Here is a 12,280-nt window from a genome sequence, read left to right as displayed (position 1 = left end):
ACTGAACTCTATTTGAGAAGTATTTGGTGAACCAGGCGAGTCAGTCATTTGAGAAACCCAAATCAAATCAAATGTATTTATATAGCCCTTCTTACATCAGCTGATTTCTCAAAGTGCTATACAGAAACCCAGCCTAAAACCCCAAACAGCAAGCAATGTAGGTGTAGAAGCACAGTGGCTAGGAAAAACTCCCTAGAAAGGCCAAAACCTAGGAAAAAACCTAGAGAGGAACCAGGCGGCCAGTCCTCTTCTGGCTGTGCCGGATGGAGATTATAACAGAACATGGCCAAGATGTTCAAATGTTCATAAATGACCAGCATGGTCAAATAATAATAACCACAGTAGTTGTCGAGGGTGCAACAAGTCAGAACCTCAGGAGTAAATGTCAGTTGGCTTTCATAGCCGATCATTGAGAGTATCTCTACTGCTCCTGCTGTCTCTAGAGAGTTGAAAACAGCAGGTCTGGGACAGGTAGCACGTCCGGTGAACAGGTCAGTGTTCCATAGCCGCAGGCAGAACAGTTGAAACTGGAGCAGCAGCACGGCCAGGTGGACTGGGGACAGCAAGGAGTCATCATGCCATGTAGTCCTGGGCATGGTCCTAGGGCTCAGGTCCTCCGAGAAAGAGAAAGAAATAGAGAATTAGAGAGAGCATACTTAAATTCACACAGGACACCGGATAAGACAGGAGAAGTACTCCAGATATAACAGACTGACCCTGGCTCCCCGACACATAAACTACTGCAGCATAAATACTGGAGGCTGAGACAGGAGGGGTCAGGAGACACTGTGGCCCCATCCGATGATACCCCCAGACAGGGCAACAGGCAGGATATAACCCCACCCACTTTGCCAAAGCACAGCCCCCACACCACTAGAGGGATACCTTCAACCACCAACTTACCATCCTGAGACAAGGCCGAGTATAGCCCACAAAGATCTTCGCCACGGCACAACCCAAGGGGGGCTATTGAGTCACTAAAACCTCACAGAATTCTGTCCGAAAACAATCACAATTTCTCTCAACCACTTGCATATCGGCTTTTTAGGTGAGCGGTGATGCAGCCCTGTGATAAACAGTGCCCACTTTGTCAAAGGCAGGTACAGTAAATACATTGCTAAAAAAAATAAAGGGAACACTAAAATAACACATCCTAGATCTGAATGAATGAAATATTCTTATTAAATACTTTTTTCTTTACATAGTTGAATGTGCTGACAACAAAATCACACAAAATTATCAATGGAAATCAAATTTATCAACCCATGGAGGTCTGGATTTGGAGTCACACTCAAAATTAAAGTGGAAAACCACACTACAGGCTGATCCAACTTTGATGTAATGTCCTTAAAACAAGTCAAAATGAGGCTCAGTAGTGTGTGTGGCCTCCACGTGCCTGTATGACCTCCCTACAACGCCTGGGCATGCTCCTGATGAGGTGGCGGATGGTCTCCTGAGGGATCTCCTCCCAGACCTGGACTAAAGCATCCGCCAACGCCTGGATAGTCTGTGGTGCAACGTGGCTTTGGTGGATGGAGCGAGACATGATGTCCCAGATGTGCTCAATTGGATTCAGGTCTGGGGAACGGGCGGGCCAGTCCATAGCATCAATGCCTTCCTCTTGCAGGAACTGCTGACACACTCCAGCCACATGAGGTCTAGCATTGTCTTGCATTAGGAGGAACCCAGGGCCAACCGCACCAGCATATGGTCTCACAAGGGGTCTGAGGATCTCATCTTGGTACCTAATGGCAGTCAGGCTACCTCTGGCGAGTACATGGAGGGCTGTGCGGCCCCCCAAAGAAATGCCACCCCACACCATGACTGACCCACCGCCAAACCGGTCATGCTGGAGGATGTTGCAGGCAGCAGAACGTTCTCCACGGCGTCTCCAGACTCTGTCACGTCTGTCACATGTGCTCAGTGTGAACCTGCTTTCATCTGTGAAGAGCACAGGACCACACTGGCAGAGTGTGGACGTGGACGTCGGGCCCTCATACCACCCTCAGGGAGTCTGTTTCTGACCGTTTGAGCAGACACATGCACATTTGTGGCCTGCTGGAGGTCATTTTGCAGGGCTCTGCCAGTGCTCCTCCTGCTGTGGACGTCGGGCCCTCATACCACCCTCATGGAGTCTGTTTCTGACCGTTTGAGCAGACACATGCACATTTGTGGCCTGCTGGAGGTCATTTTGCAGGGCTCTGCCAGTGCTCCTCCTGCTCCTCCTTGCACAAAGGCGGAAGTAGCGGTCCTGCTCCTGGGTTGTTGCCCTCCTACGGCCTCCTCCACGTCTCCTGATGTACTGGCCTGTCTCCTGGTAGTGCCTCCATGTTCTGGACACTACGCTGACAGACACAGCAAACCTTTTTGCCACAGCTCGCATTGATGTGCCATCCTGGATGAGCTGCACTACCTGAGCCACTTGTGTGGGTTGTAGACTCCGTCTCATGCTACCACTAGAGTGAAAGCACCGCCAGCATTCAAAAGTGACAAAACATCAGCCAGGAAGCATAGGAACTGAGAAGTGGTCTGTGGTCACCACCTGCAGAACCACTCCTTTATTGGGGGTGTCTTGCTAATTGCCTATAAATTCCACCTGTTGTCTATTCCATTTGCACAACAGCATGTGAAATTTATTGTCAATCAGTGTTGCTTCCTAAGTGGACAGTTTGATTTCACAGAAGTGTGATTGACTTGGAGTTACATTGTGTTGTTTAAGTGTTCCCTTTATTTTTTTGAGCAGTGTATTTTGCTTGTCCATTCCGAGAGGCCTCTCCTGGATGCTGTTGGAGAACCGAGGTAAAGACAGTTTCAAGTTGGATATTCGACTGATGTTTGCGCTTTCAAACCTCAATAGCTTTCAAATCACTTGAGCCACAGACTCCAAATAAGTGTCATGCTTTTGGAAAAATTGCACACAACAATGCACAGTTTTTATTTTCACGATTTGGACATTAATTCTCTTTCCAAAGCTAATAAACATGTGGAAATGTGAGCAGCATTTTGTATTCCTAGTTGAATTAGTTAGGGAGCGTAAACAAAGTACAAACTTTTTTTTACATTCAAATTTTATTAGCTCCTTAGTCATGTGACCTACTTGACTCAAACAAAGTTCAGAATGACCACTGACTACCCTTCTATATTGCACACCCTTTGGTTCGTTCATTTTCATCTCACACGTTTTTACATTAATTTTTAAAACTTTATAATTTCAATAGCTCCTTGGTCATGTGACCTACTGACTTCAAACAAGGTTCATAATATGCACACAGTGGGCCTACACATTAAACACCCTTTAGTTTGTTCTAAGTGGGCCAAGACTGAGGTGGAGCGGGGTCCACGTCCCGCACCCAAGCCGCCGCCGTAAGGAAGGCCCACCCGGACCCTCCCCTTTAGAGTTAGGTTTTGCGGCCGGAGTCCGCACCTTTGGGGGGGGGGGGGGGGGGGGGGGGGGGGGGGGGGGTACTGTCACGCGCTGGCTATAGAGAGGCTTTTTATTCTCTATTTTGGTTAGGCCAGGGTGTGACTAGGGTGGGCAGTCTATGTTCTTTTTTCTATGTTGTTGGTTTTCTATGTGTTTGGCCTGGTGTGGTTCCCAATCAGAGGCAGCTGTCTATCGTTGCCTGTTTTCCCATTTTGAGTTGTGGGTGATTAATTTCTGTTTAGTGTGTGTAGCACCTGATGGAGCTGTTTGGGTTGTCACTTTGTTGTTTTTGCTTTTTAGTGTTCAGTTTCTATTAAACATGACAAACACTTACCACGCTGCGTTTTGGTCTTCACCTTCTTCCGACGACAGCCGTTACACATAAATTGTAGACCTTTAATAATTTCCAACATGTCAACAGACACTTTACATCAAATAAGTACTAAACATTTCACAGTGTTAACTTTCTCTTTATCCCTGGTTGATGTACATTTCAGAGCCCCTTCAGTGTGGATGGGGAATAGCATACATTTTCAACAACAAAGACAGCACTTCCAGGTTGTGTTCTTCACTCTGAACTCTTGTCTTCATTCCTAGGCACAGCACATTGAACCACTGTTGGAATGCAAAACATAAAATGTAAAACAAAACAAAGCGTAACACGTTGTAAATTATATCAATGCAGTATGACGAATTAGCCATCCATTGTGTTATATCATAAATTGTCTTACATGCCGTCACTGTTGTCAAAAGATTATAAACATGTTAAATAAAGTTACTAACCCAGTCAGTCTTTGGGCCACATCCAGGTTCTTTATCAGTGACACACATGAAGCAGTTGTTGGCTTTGTTGAACTCAAATCCTAGGCATGAACTGAACATATGGCTGTCCCTCACAACTACAGTTGAAGTCGGAAATTTACATACACTTAGGTTGGTATCATAAAAACTCATTTTTCAACACCTCCACACATTTCTTGTTAACAAACCATAGTTTTGGCAAGTCGGTTAGGACATCTACTTTGTGCATGACACAAGTAATTTTTCCAACTATTGTTTACAGACAGATTATTTCACTGTTTCACAATTCCAGTGGGTCAGACGTTTATATACACTAAGTTGACTGTGCTTTTAAACAGCTTGGAAAATTCCAGAAAATTATGTCATGGCTTTAGAAGCTTCTGATAGGCTAATTGACAACATTTGAGTCAATTGGATGTGTACATGTGGATGTATTTCAAGGCCTACCTTCAAACTCAGTGCTTTTCTTGACATCATGGGACAATCAAAAGAAATCGTTAAGAATAAAATAAATTGTAGACCACAAGTCTGGTTCATCCTTGGAAGCAATTTCCAAACGCCTGAAGGTACCACGTTCATCTGTACAAACAATAGTACGCAAGTATAAACACCATAGGACCATGCAGCCGTCATACCACTCAGGAAGGAGACCCGTTCTGTCTCGTTGAGATGAACGTACTTTGGTGCAAAATATGAAAACCAATCCCAGAACAACAGTAAAGGACCTTGTGAAGATGTTGGAGGAAACAGGTACAAAAGTATCTATATCCACAGTAAAACGAGTCTTATATCGACATAGCCTGAAAGGCTGCTCAGCAAGGAAGAAGCCAGTGCTCCAAAACCGCCATAAAAAAGCCAGACAACGGTTTGCAACTGCACATGGGGACAAAGATCGTACTTTTTGGAGAAATGTCCTCTGGTCTGATGAAACAAAAATGGAACTGTTTGGCCATAATGACTATCGTTATGTTTGGAGGAAAAAGGGGGAAGCTTGCAAGCCGAAGAACACCATACCAAACGTGAAGTACGTGGGTGACAGCATCATGTTGTGGGGGTGCTTTGCTGCAGGAGGGACTGGTGCACTTCACAAAATAGATGACATGAGGATGGAAAATGATGTGGATATATTGGAGCAACATCTCAAGACATCAGTCAGGAAGTTAAAGCTTGGTCGCAAATGGGTCTTCCAAATGGACAATGACCCCAAGCATACTTCCAAAGTTGTGGCAAAATGGCTTAAGGACAACAAAGTCAAGGTATTGGAGTGGCCATCACAAAGCCCTGACCTCAATCCTATATAACATTTGTGGGCAGAACTGAAAAAGCGTGTGCGAACAAGGAGGCCTAAAAACCTGACTCAGTTACACCAGCTCTGTCAGGAGGAATGGGCCAAAATTCACCCAACTTAATGTGGGAAGCTTGTGGAAGGCTACCTGAAACGTTTGACCCAAGTTAAACAATTTAAAGGCAATGCTACCAAATACTAATTGAGTGTATGTAAACTTCTGACCCACTGAGAATGTGATGAAATAAATAAAAGCTGAAATAAATCATTCTCTTTACTATTATTCTGACATTTCACATCCTTAAAATAAAGTGGTGATCCTAACTGACCTAAGACAGGGAATTCTTTATTAGGATTAAATGTCAGGAATTGTGAAAAACAGAGTTTGAATGTATTTGGTTAAAGTGTATGTAAACTTCCTACTTCAACTGTACATACAAATAAAGAATTTCCATTTACTTTGAATTAAATGTCATTACATACCAGACATTTTTAGTATATCCTCAGCCATTTCTTTTTTGGGGAAGTTCTGTGCAACTTCCTTGGCCATCTACACCCAAAAATAAAATAGAGTTTTTGACCTACTTGTTCATTATTGAAAATATAACTATCAAACCTGCATTACAAAGACCCCGCAGCTGAAGGTGTGAGTTATTTCCCCTCCTTTCCACTTTATGACCACCCAGTGGTCTTTTCCATGGCAGGATCTTCTCATTTTGAAGTATTCTCTTTTTTATGGAAACAATGGAATTCTGATTAGTTATAGGCAAATGAATACACAGGCCAAAAACGGTTTGCTGATTTCCTTATCACTATAATCTAATAGAGGTAACTTCCTTTATGCCCCATTCTACACACAGCCTAAATTATAGGCACTGGACCATTTACAGAAGAATAATAAAAGTAGCAGATAGGATCCAACCCTATCACAGAGTGAATAAATGTAGAGCGTTTGTAGACTAAGAAAAAAATATGAAGTGACAGTTTCATCAGTACGTGCTTAAAGAAAGATCACAGATGACGGTGCCCATCAAGTCTATGACAAAAGAGAAGGAATTGTAAGCACCAAAGTGTGTTAGTCAAAATAACATCTGAATATGTCAGTTGTTAAACATAATACTTATATTTGCAATAGCAATTTATGATATATGCAGTTGAGGAATATTCCATGTATCAACACTACATGTAGGATGGACATAAGACATTCCCACACACAGTAAACACATACATAGAGGCATTTTTCAGCTATGGTTTTACCACTCAGAATCCAGAATGGATATGACAATGGCGCCAGCACAGGACGGAACACACCCTTACAACAATCTACTTTTTGATCTTCTTGACTTCTTATCTGGTAAACTGCTACTGGGTGTCAAGAAAATAGCCCCAATTAGGGGTTAGTGTACTCTGGCAAAATAGGGCTGGTTTAGATTAAAAACTATTGCCCTGTGTCGTCATTCATAGGGGCATGAGAGACTAGTCAGTGGTAGAATTGAGTTGGCACTTTATTGGCCCAAACACCCACAGACCCACAAGGTCGAGGTTACTCCTGGACAGTAACTAGTAAAAAATAAAAATTGCATTGACTCATTGCGTCTTCTAACAGAATAGGATCCAAAGTGTAAGGAAATATTTTATCCCATATATACAAAGGAGGATGTCTCTCCTCATACCTCTGGCACATTAGTAAGACTGCCAGACAGTGTAAAAACTATCTTCGAAAGCCAAGTTAACAAACAGATCACTGACCATTTCAAATCCCACCGTACCTTCTCCACTATGCAATCTGGTTTCCGCGGTGGTCATGGGTGCACCTCAGCCACGCTCAAGGTCCTAAACGATATCATATCCGCCATTGATTAAAGACAGTACTGTGCAGCCGTCTTCATTGCCCTGGCCAAGGCTTTCGACTCTGTCAATCACCGCATTCTTATGCTGACTCAATAGCCTTGGCTTCTCAAACAACTGCCTCGCCTGGTTCACCATCTACCTCTAAGATACAGTTCAGTGTGTCAAATCAGAGGGCCTGTTGTCTGGACCTCTGGCAGTCTCTATGGAGGTGCCACAGGGTTCAATTCTCGGGCCGACTCTTTTCTCTATATATATCAATGATGTTGCTCTTGCTGCCGGTGATTCTTTGATCCACCTCTACGCAGACGACACCATTCTGTACACATCTATCTGGCCCTTCTTTGGACACTGTGCTAACAAAGCTCCAAATGAGCTTCAACGCCATACAACGCTCCTTCCGTGGCCTCCAACTGCTTTTAAATGCTAGTAAAACTAAGTGCATGTGTAACGGATGTGAAATGGCTAGCTAGTTAGCGGGTACGCGCTAGTAGCATATCAATCAGTTACGTCACTTGCTCTGAGACTTTAAGTAGGGTTGCCCCTTGCTCTGCAAGGGCCGTGGCCTTTGTGGAGCGATGGGTAACGATGCTTCGTGGGCGACCGTCGTTGATGTGTGCAGAGGGTCCCTGGTTCGCGCCCGTGTCGGGGCGAGGGGACGGTTTAAAGTTATACTGTTACATTGATGCTGTTGACCCGGATCACTGGTTGCTGCGGAAAAGGAGGAGGTTGAAAGGGGGGTGAGTGTAACGGATGTGAAATGGCTAGCTAGTTAGCGGGTACGCGCTAGTAGCATTTCAATCAGTTACGTCACTTGCTCTGAGACTTTAAGTAGGGTTGCCCCTTGCTCTGCAAGGGCCGCGGCTTTTGTGGAGCGTTGGGTAACGACCGTGCTTCGTGGGTGACTGTTGTCGATGTGTGCAGAGGGTCCCTGGTTCGCGCCCGTGTCGGGGCGAGGGGACGGTACTAAAGTTATACTGTTACACATGCTCTTCAACCGATTACTGCCCGCACCCTCCTGCCCTGACTAGCATCTCTACTCTGGACGGTTCTGACCTAGAATATGTGGACAACTACAAATACCTAGGTGTCTGGTTAGACTGTAAACTCTCCTTCCAGACTCACACTAAGCATCTCCAATCCAAAATTAAATCTAGAGTCGGCATCCTATTTCGCAAAAAAAAAACTCCTTCACTCAAGCTGCCAAACATACCCTCGTAAAACTGACTATCCTACCGATCCTTGACTTCAGCGATGTCATTTACAAAATAGCCCCCAACACTATACTCAGCAAACTGGATGTAGTCTATCACAGTATACCCATATACCACCCACCACTGTGACCTGTATGCTCTCGTTGGCTGGCCCTCACTACATATTTGTCACCAAACCCACTGGCTCCAGGTCATCTATAAGTCCTTGCTAGGTAAAGCCCAGCCTTATCTCAGCTCACTGGTCACCATAGCAATACCCACCCGTAGCACGCGCTCCAGCAGGTATATTTCACTAGTCATCCCCAAAGCCAACACTTCCTTTGGCCGCCTTTCCTTCCAGTTCTCTGCTGCTAATGACTGGAACGAATTGCAAAAATCACTGAAGCTGGAGACTTATCTCCCTCTCTAACTTTAAGCATCAGCTGTCAGAGCAGCTTACCGATCACTGTACCTGTACACCCAACTACCTCATCCCCACATTATTACTTACCCTCTTGCTTTTTTGCACCGCAGCATCTCTACTTACACATCATCAGTTGCACATCTATCACTCCAGTGTTAATGCTAAATTGTAATTATTTTGCGTCTATGGCCTATTTATTGCCTACCTCCCTACTCTTCTACATTTGCACACACTGTACATTGATTTTTTTTCTCTATTGTGTTATTGACTGTATGTTTGTTTGTGTAACTCTGTGTTGTTGTTTTTGTCGCACTGCTTTGCTTTATCTTGGCCAGGTCGCAGTTGTAAATGAGAACTTGTTCTCAACTGGCCTACCTGGTTAAATAAAGGTGAAATCAAATAAAAAAATTATGGGAAGTAACCCTTAATTTAACTACACAAGTCAGTTAACAGAAAATTCTTATTCACAATGAAAGCCTAGGAACAGAGGTTTAACTGCCTTGTTCAGGGGCAGAACAACAGATGTCAGCTCTGGGATTTGCTTTAGCAACCTTTCAGTTACTAGCCCAACACTCCAACCACTAGGCTACCTGCCACATGTCTGAAAGTGAGAGGCAGCAGTCAAGGGAGTTTTCACAGTATGTCATAAAAAAGAATTACACTTCTGAATTTATGTAAAATGCTAATATGTATTAGATCCAGTAAAATGGAATAACTATAGTCCACTGACTATACAAGGGCAGACAGTGGGACATTCTGAACCAAGGAGCTATTGAAATTAGAATGTTTGAAAAATGCATGTAAAATCATGTGAGATGAAAATGGACAAACTAAAGGGCGTGCAATATAGAAGGTTAGTCAGTGGACATTCTGAACCTTGTTTGAAGTCAGGTGGTCACATGACCAAGGAGCTATTGAAATTTTAAAGTTTGAATAATTCATATAAAAGCGTGTGAGAAGAAAAACGACAATCTAAAGGGCGTGCAATGTGTAGGCCCACTGAATGTACATTCTGAACCTTGTTTGAAGTCAGTAGGTCATATGATCAAAGAGCTATTGAAATTCAAAACAATTAAATAAATAATTTAAAATAGTGCTAGATGTAAATCGACAACAAACAAAAAAATATGTGCAATGTGTGTCTATGCCATCGGGTTAGCTACAACCAGTTTTGAAAGTTTTAGGAGTAATGGTTATAGAGCAATTGAAATGTGAAAATTTTGATTTGTCACTATGTTGACGGTCCCTAACTGCTATCGAATATCCTACCTGAAACTGTCTTTACCTCGGTTGTTGGAGAGACTGCGGCGCTCCACCAACGTTCCATAAAAACAAGCATCCAACATTAATCATGTTGCAGATAAAGAATATGATTTAAAGATTGTGACCTTTTCTGTAGCCTACAGGCTGGAGAGAAAATGTATAACAATTGTATGACATGGACACTTTCTACATCATGCAGGTTTCTCCCCGATCAAATGGCCTAACCTTAATGATGCCGAATCAAATAAAAAACGCGCTGTCATGTTAACAAACAACATATCCTAAAAACAGGGCAGGTCAAAGTGAAACTGACCATATGGAATGGATAATCACAGCTGTTGTCCAGGAGTTTCACCCCATTTTCTTGATCAGTGGTTTCAAGTTTGTATCCCGCTGTGTAAACACGTTGTAAATAGGCCTGGCTCGCGATAACTCCTGATAAAGTAGGGTAGCTGATATTCACGATTTAAATAGCCAAATTGATTAGTCATCGGAAACAGGACTAACAAAGCTAATACAACCGCCTACCACATGGATGGGCGTTCATAAAATTCCATTGCGGCCGACGGGGTAGGCTACACCCCAGTAAGCACAAGCCGAATTATTTTGGAAGTCTTTTTTGTGTGTGTTTACAAACGGTTGGCTTACCACTTAGATGGGCATTCCTAAAATGATATTTCAGGCAACACAGGCTACACCTCAGTAAGCATGGACCGACGCTGATACTTTTTAGACGTCTTTCGTGTAGTCTGAACCAATCATAGACTTCTAGGTTTGGTTGAGATTTTGTCCGGTCTGGACCAGCCTTGATTTGACCCAGACATAGACCTCTATAAATGACCTCTTTTCAACTTTCATTCAGAACCAAACATTTGCCTGATTTCAACATCCCCATAAAGACAAAGAGAAAACAGTGAAATATTTGCAAATGTATAAAAAAAATGACATACAAAATGGAAAAACCTTATTTACATAAGTATTCAGCATTACCCTTTGCTATGAGACACGAAATAGAGGTCAAGTGCATCCTGTTTCCATTGATCGTCCTTGAGATGTTTCTACAACTTGACTAAAGTCCACATTTGGTAAATTCAATTGATTGGAAATTATTTAGAAAGGCACACACTTGTCTATATAAGGTCCCACACTTGACAGTGCATGTCAGAGCAAAAACCAAGCCATGAGGTCAAAGGATAGAGCTCCGAGACAGGATTGTGTCGAGGCACATATCTGGGGAAGGGTACCAAAACATTTATGAAGTATTGATCGTCCCCAAGAACACAGTGGCCTTCATCATTCTTAAATGGTAGATGTTTGGAACCACCAAGACTCTTCCTACAGCTGGCCACTCGGCCAAAATGAGCATTCGGTGGAGAAGGGCCTTGATCAGGGAGGTGACCAAGAACCCGATGGTCACTCTGACAGAAGGACAACCATCTCTTCAGCACTCCACCAATCAGGCCTTTGTGGTCGTGGCCAGACGGAAGCTACTCCTCAGTAAAAGGCACAACAGCCTGCTTGGAGTTTGCCAAAAGGCATCTAAAGGACTCTCAGACCATGAGAAACAAGATTCTCTGTTCTGGTGAAACCAAGATTGAACTCTTTGTCCTGAATGCCAAGCATCACATCTGGAGGAAACCTGGCACCATCCCTACAGTGAAGCATGGTGGTGGCAGCATCATGCTGTGGGGATGTTTTTCAGCGGCAGGGACTGGGAGACTAGTCAGGATCGAGGGAAAGATGAACAGAGCAATGTACAGAGAGATCCTTGATGAAAACCTGCCCCATTGTGCTCCGGACCTCCAGACTGGGGCAAAGTATCATCTTCCAAAAGGACAACGACTCTAAGCACACAGCCAAGACAACACAGGAGTGGCTTCAGAACAAGTCTCTGAATGTCCTTGAGTGGCCCATCCAGAGCCTGGATTTGAACCTGATTGAACATCTCTGGAGAACCTGAAAATAGCTGTGCAGCAACGCTCCCCATGCAACCTGACAGAGTGTGAGAGGATCTGCAGAGAAGAATGGAAGAAACTCCCCAA

The sequence above is a fragment of the Salvelinus fontinalis genome, chromosome 36 (assembly GCF_029448725.1).
Source record: "Salvelinus fontinalis isolate EN_2023a chromosome 36, ASM2944872v1, whole genome shotgun sequence".
In the NCBI taxonomy this organism is placed as follows: Eukaryota; Metazoa; Chordata; class Actinopteri; order Salmoniformes; family Salmonidae; genus Salvelinus; species Salvelinus fontinalis.
Note: the sequence above shows the minus strand (reverse complement) of the source record.